This window comes from Mixophyes fleayi, chromosome 1 (assembly GCF_038048845.1).
Source record: "Mixophyes fleayi isolate aMixFle1 chromosome 1, aMixFle1.hap1, whole genome shotgun sequence".
Lineage (NCBI taxonomy): Eukaryota > Metazoa > Chordata > Amphibia > Anura > Limnodynastidae > Mixophyes > Mixophyes fleayi.
Window position 1 is genome coordinate 141,677,661 of NC_134402.1, and position 7,740 is coordinate 141,685,400.

A 7,740-nucleotide genomic window follows, 5' to 3' on the forward strand; every position below is an offset into this window, starting at 1 on the left:
AAATAATATGTCATTGTGAAAAGATTGGTGAAAAAAATTGTGAATAAAATTGCAGATATATTGCTTATTTTATGTAGTATATAATGTCCTTTATAACAATCCATTACTTCACTGGTAACACCAGAAATAATATAAGGTAGAGTGTGTCTCATGGCTTAGGAGTCTGGATCCTCACTGACTGAATATAGCTGCTTACATTTGCTATAGTTGTAACTGTTTATCAGGTAGCAGTGCTCTTATAACTGATGGCTCTTCTCTCCCTCCTGGCTGAATGGCAAATTCTGCCTAGGGCTGTGTGGAGCTTCATCTGCACAGCCTCATATACCATGGCTTTGGGGGCACTGATGATAGTCAGGGGCCTAAATGTATGCCTGTCCAGATATTCATCCTACCTATCTAATCGCTCTTTCAGTGTTAATTTTGCTGGATCCACCTCTGCTTCGCTTCCTTTATCAGTTGGAGTACCGCAAGGCTCAGTCCTGGGTCCTCTGCTATTCTCTATCTACACCACTTGTTGTCATAAGAGTGTGTGCGTGCGTATTTTACCGTGCGATCGCCGTATGCCATGTGTAGCATGGCATACTGAGTGCAATCGGCCAATAAAACAATATTTACCAATATACTTTCGTTCATCCAATTATATGACTTTGACAGTTCCACCCTTTGATAGTACAATAAACTATCACCTTAAAGACGTTATATGCAGGATCTCAGTACCATGTTTCATTGCTATGTAATGCAAATCCCCCTTGGGGTATGACCACGCTGTTTGTAGATCTAAACAAGTTATCATAAGAGAGTCTTAATCCTCAAAACGATTTCTTCTTTTACTATAGACCGTACATTTCTGGAGCTTGGAGATAACCTTTTGTATGCCCTTCAAGGGTGCAATAAAACACGTAATACATTATTTGGAAAGGTACAAGGTACAATAGAACATGTATCAGCTACAAAGAATACTCTACTACAGTTCTTCAAGTTTAACAGGTTTATCTGTCCAACACATGTCTTTAAGCTCAGAATACATTTAAACACTTCCTGTTCATCAAAAGCACCATCCTATGTCTATCAATAATGTCATATACAATCTCCTTCAGCTTGCGTTAATATACACACTTCTAATAATGTCATCAGTTCTTTTCATCGACACTTGTGGGCGGGCTATTGTCTGTACGTTCTTCCCAGTCTCCCAATACTCAGATTTAACAGTGATCGGCTTGTAAACTATTGGGAGACTCCAGACTAAGGGACCTAGGTGTTGTACTTTTCCCCTAGTGACCTCCCACCCATAATTCGGGTACCTCAAGAATATTTAGTGGAAAGAGAACTAATCCTACTTGATATAATCATTGAGGCACATGAGAGCACGCCCAGCACTTTGTTTGGTCTAAAACCTTACCCTCCCAAGAATGATAATCATTCTCAAGGATGCCTGCTCAAGTCCGAATATTACTGGACTGGCATCGCTGGGTGTATCTCTTTTTAACTATGGGGTCGCCGCACTTACGGACGTAATGCTACTCAGACAATAGCCCCTCGCACTTTCTCCAAGCTCCAAGGTTTCCAAATTTTCCTTTACCCCTGAATTGAATAGAGTAATTGGCTGGACCGATTATGCTACTAACTTTTCCTTTATCCCCAATACCTCATTATCATTACCTGAACCAGCCTCTGTCACTTGCTAATAATCAAAAGAATTGACCGTCCTGAGAAAAGAATGAAATGAGAGAACACAAAACAGAAAAACTACAACTTCATGCTGGACAACAGTCTTAGCCTTTGGCTCAGGTGCTACTTACTACATTCGAGGCCTTCCAGAACAGACTCATGAGTGCCCTTAGACCCTTCTCTGAGTGTTGCCCTTTCTGCAGTGGGTGGAATGGGCACCAGTGTGTCTCTGCTACCCTTGAAGCCGTGATGCTGGTAGCCTACACCTGCTACCTGTCTGTCAAATAACCTGAGCCTAAGAAATTTCTGTTCCACAACTTACTCTCCCGATCCAACATCCTGACAGTTAGTGTGACTTTTCAGGAAACAGTGTTTTGGACGTTCTTGGTTACTGTCTCACTATTTACCTTCTCTCAAGGTCTAACCTAGCCTCCCAGTAACAATCTCATCTCACGAGGGGTCAAGAACATTTCAAAAGCCAACAGGTTAAGGGTCTGCCCAGGAGTGATCTTTTGGTAGCGAGGAAGGACTAGTGGCCGAAGCTATAAGTCACTTCAATCAAGTTCCAACTCTTATTCTATTCAGTTCGTTCTACCTAGTACCACTACTTTATGTTCACACTGGTTTATGGCTAATTGAAAGTATGGGATTTGTTACCACTACTCATACATTATACATCTATTATCAATAACATGAATACCCCTATCATCTATTATAACTCTAGGACTATCACATTGAATAACAAAAGCTTTGAGTATAACACAATAATACATTAGACACATTTCAATACACCTTTACCCAAACATATTTCATTGGTACACCAGTGTATACTTGAGGATCCTGCATGGTGGTAATTGGATGACATGGATTTGTTTTATCTGCAGAAATTCTTCTGGTAACCCAAATCTTCATATATTAACTAATATGTGTATGCGTGAATGTGTGTGTGTGTTCACATTTTATAACTAAAACAATACAACGAAAAACAAAACAAAACATAGATTTGTTAGCTGCCACATAAAACCCTGCTGTCTATTTGACAGCTATGTTCGCCCTGGTGTGACAGCCATGTATGGTCGTGTGCGTAAGTGTGGACTTTACTAGCAGCTACTTCAGTTGGTAACTGTGTCACTGTATAAAGACCTCTATGTAGTGTCCTACTCATGTGCTGGTATTGTTATAAAAAGATTTTTCATTCAACTCAACATCGCCCCCTAGACTAGAAAAATGCTGAAGGCCAATGTATATCAATCGATTTTTCCTCTGCCAACTCACATGTCATTCTCAGTACCTCACATTCAGCTACTTGACTAAGTGAGAAAAACAAAGGGGTCTATTTCTATAACACTTTCTTCAAATATAACAGTACCCAGTACATGTTTGTCTAACAGTGAAAAATATAAAACACGAAAATTCTACATTTTCTAGGGTTTCACATTATGTCGTATCTTGTGGTAAAAATCCTACTGTTCTACACAGAGATGCATATCTGTATGCCTAACCTCCAGCAATCTCCTCCTATCCACCCTTTGTGCATATATATAAAGGCACATTTTTGTACAGGAGGCACAAAACACAAAAAAAAAACCAGATATGCATCTATAAAAACATGACTCTTATTTCCTCACACAAAAAAACTTTCTGCTTAAAATCAGCAGTTTCTATACACATGAAAACAAAACCCCTGACTGTTTCTGTAACTCATGTCAATCTAGTGTGTGTATCCCTGAATTTGTCTTATGTAAAAAAAATATGTCTTAGCCCCATTGATGAGACTGTGTCTGTTTTTTATCTCTACCAGAGCAGAGAGAGAGAGAGAGAGAGAGAGAGAGAGAGACTAGCAAAGATGTAAAGAATGAGAAATAAGAAAGCAATGAATAATAGGAATACAAAGATTTGAATACAAAGTTTTGAAAACAAACATACATGCAAAAAGGGAGATTCTACAACAAAAAAAAATGACAGCTGGATTGGACTCTATGGGAAAATGGCTGTATTCATTCCACTAATCCCCTTAGCTATTTGCTAAACTATGACCACTCCCCATACTTGACTAGGGGGTCTTAAACCAACCGTGCAATCCAGTGTCATCCGTCATTTGTTCATTAAGAACTCTGTATCACATTGACTACATACCTTTTCAACGGACTTTCTAACTTATGGCAGAGAAATATAGAAGTTAACTCTTAATGACTCATCTGAGATACATAAAACTATATATTTTTTTTGGAGAAAAGTATGTACATACTTCATTTCTGGATAATGTTATGTGCGTATTGTCGCTAACCAATAACGATTGTCGAACCTCGATTTGTGTTTCCAAAGCACAAAGATTTATTCGCAATAAGTAGAATAATATGCTCAAGCGAAGTAATAGTAAATACAGCCGTTACTTATCGCAGGCGCTCTGGATCCAGTGCAGTCATTCAATCCTGAAGTCTGGGGACAAGATGTCTGCATGCTGGATCACAAGCTGCTGCTTATATACACAATCAAATACAGTAATACAATGAAGATGGTATAGCTTGCATCTATTGGTCCAGGTCTCAGGAAGGTCCAAGGGGTTGTCAATCATTGGCTAGTTCATCCTAAGGAATCCAAAGGAGGGGGTCATCTCTGCAGGGGGTATGCTCTGCTCTTCCCGCCAAGATTCCTTAGTCTTAAGTAGTTCATAATTCCCTATCATTCATAACTTGTGTATGCACTCTGCGATTCCCTCGCAGAGTGAACCAAACAGTAGGATATGTAACAAGGTTCAGTATGATACCACTCATGATGTTATTCCTTCAACCCGTTCCGTGTATTTCACTAATATGTATGTAACTCTGATATAACATATAAATACTACTATATTTCCACATAACTGACTATGTGTTGCAACTACCATTAATGTGTACTATTTTATAAGTATGCGTGTTTGTGCGAATGTATGGTAAAAGACCAATTACTGTTGCTGCCACGTGTAGTGGATGCGTACGCCCTTTCACGCCGTAGCGTGCCCTTGTACGTCGATGCGTACCGTACGCATCTTTTCAAAGACAACCAAGTTTGCTAGACTTTAATTGAAATGACTTTATCCAATTTGCTGACTTCGACAGCTCCACCCTTTGATAGTGTAATAAACTATCACCCAAATCACCGTTTTAAGTTCAGGATTATACAATACTTCTTCACAAACCATGATCTCAGTATCTGGTACCACCCTTTCAGTCTCTTTCTCAGTGTTACTCCTATGAGACCGTTTTCCACACTTCAACACAGTAGGAACACATTTGACAACTAAACCAATTGCTAAGATGACACCCAGTATAAGGAGATGGAGCTTACCTACGCTAGCAACCATTTCCTGTACCCACTCCCCCAGACCGGAGAACCATTTCACAGGGTTCAACCACGAGAACCAACCCGCCACCTTTTCCCCGACCTCATATAACGAAGAATTGTGACTCTTTCGAAATTCCCATTTCAGCTGCAGAATTTCATCCATCTTCCGGTCTATAACCTCTTTAGGGTCATCAGTATTATTAGTAATGTACGTGCAACATTTGACACCGAACTGGGTGGCCAGTGTCACACAGTACCCACCAGTAATAGAGGTGAGATAATTTAGTACCAGTCTATGTTGCACCAACTCCTTCTTGTACGCTTGTAGCTCCCTTCCAGTATACCTGAAAGTGTCATCATACATCTCGGTGATATTATCTATTAATTTGGCTAGGTCTTGGATATATTTAAAGTTTAATGTTCCCCGAGCGGTCCTGGTGAGATCTAGAGCAACCATAACCTGGAAACCAGCAGTTTCACTAATCAATTTGGTAGCTATGGGTTCCTCACCAGGAATCATATTTCTCTTGCCACGGTGTTCATACTGTGTGTGTATGTATGGTGGTGATGTAGTCTTGTGAATATCAACCATTTCTTCATGAGTAATAGTCATGATTTCAGGAACCAGTTTAGCTAGGAAACACAAGCCCTTGGAACTCGGAGTCACCCAGAAATAAGCTTTCCTCCCACAAACAAAATACACATCATCAGGGAGAACATAAGGAGCAGTATGCCCATGAATTATATCACACAGAGTTTTGATAAAACTACCCATGCCCAGTGTCTCCATTTGTTCTAGACACGTGTCGGCATTAATGACATTTTTACATTTATCTGTAGAGACTTTTCCAATGGATACCTTCTTATGTTTGGTTATACGCCCTAATTTGTGACCTCTATTAACATTCCTGCCTAGTAGTGACCTTGTGAGTCTCCCTCTAAAATGAGTGTGACGAGCCATTGTCTGATCTGATAGGTCAGACTCCCAATTCTCCAGGCGCTTTGCATGAGATATGTTTAGGCACAGCAAAGATCTGCCTATGGAGTATTGTCGAAGCGTCAGACTAGGGGACCTAGTGTTATTGTACCTCCCGTCTATGGGCCTCCCACCCCTCAATTCGAGTACTTCAGATATGTTTAGAGGGAATGGCACTAGTCCTATATTATGCTGCCCTTGAGGCACGTGAGAGCACACCCAACACTCGGTTTGGTTTAGCACCTTACCCACCAGGGAGTGATAATCCTCCAAAGGATGCCCGCCTATATTCAGAGTACTGGGGGACTGGCATCGTTGGATGCATCTCTCTATAACTAGGGAGTCGCAGAACTTGCAGATACAATACTCATCAGACAATAGCCCCTCACACTGCCTCCGAGTTCCTGAGCTAGCAGACCTTTTCATAACCCCTGGACCAAGTTTGATAATGGGCTGCTCTGAGTATCCTATTAACTTTCCTTTGGCCTCCATTACATCCGTATCACTCCCAGAACTCTCCTCCGTCCTCCATCCTCCTTCACAAAAATAGAATGTCCTAGAAAGAGTAAAAACAAGGAAAATCCTGGAACAAAAGAAAAACAAAAACCGCCAATTCATCGCTGGAAAGATAATTCTGAGGCAACGTCTCTGGTTCAGGTGTCTCGACTGCAGGCTTTAGGTCTCCCGGAACAGGCTCACAAGTGACAGATCTATGTCGTCGGTCTCAGTTTTATCTTGCACTTTCTCCGGATTATGGACTCTCCTGCAGTGGGTGGAATGGACCCAAGTGTCTCTCTCTGCAACCTTCAGTGATGTAGTACTGGTCAGCAGCACTTGGTACGGGCCTTCCCAACGGTCTGTTAAACAACCTGAACGTAAGAAATTGCGGATCATAACATAGTCTCCAGGTTCAACATCATGACAGTTCGTCTCTGGCATACTAGGTGACAGCATTTTTCATTTTTGTTGTTGTTGTTTTAGCTGTCTACTCATTCTTATAAGATATTGTACAGTTACTTCATTATTACACTTCAAGTCGTCTTGTGGACTCACGATCAAATGAGGTTGTCGTCCGAACAGTATCTCAAAGGGGGACAGATTAAGAGGAGGTCTAGGAGTGGTTCGAATGCTGTGGAGGAACAACGGCAAAGCCTCAGGCCATGCCAACCCAGTTTCAGCCATTTTCTTACCCAGCTTGTTCTTTATAGTACCGTTTACTCTCTCCACCTTACCACTGGCTTGTGGTCGGTAAGGGGTGTGAAGTCTGCTACTGATTCCCATGAGTTTACACATATTTTGGAAGATATCACCAGTAAAATGGGTACCCCTATCACTTTCAATGATTCTAGGGATACCGAACCTACACACAAAGTCTTGTACAATTTTCTTTGCAGTGAACACAGCAGTATTAGTGGCTGCCGGATATGCTTCTACCCAACCGGAAAACACATCAATACACACTAACACATACTTTAAATGCCTGCATGGTGGTAATTGGATATAGTCAATTTGTATTACCTGGAAAGGTCCGTCTGTAGGAGGGATGTGGGATGGCTCAGTTGGAATAGTTTTCCCAACATTTTTCCTCAAACAAGTAAGACATGACATTGCTTTCTTACCAGCCTGAGAGGAAAATCCGGGAGCACACCAGTATGCTCTCACCAGTTTGCACATACCTTCTTTACCCAGGTGAGTCAGGCCGTGTGCTGCTTCAGCCAGGCTTGGATAGTATGTTCAGGGAGCTACAGGCTTACCTTGTCCATCCCTCCAGA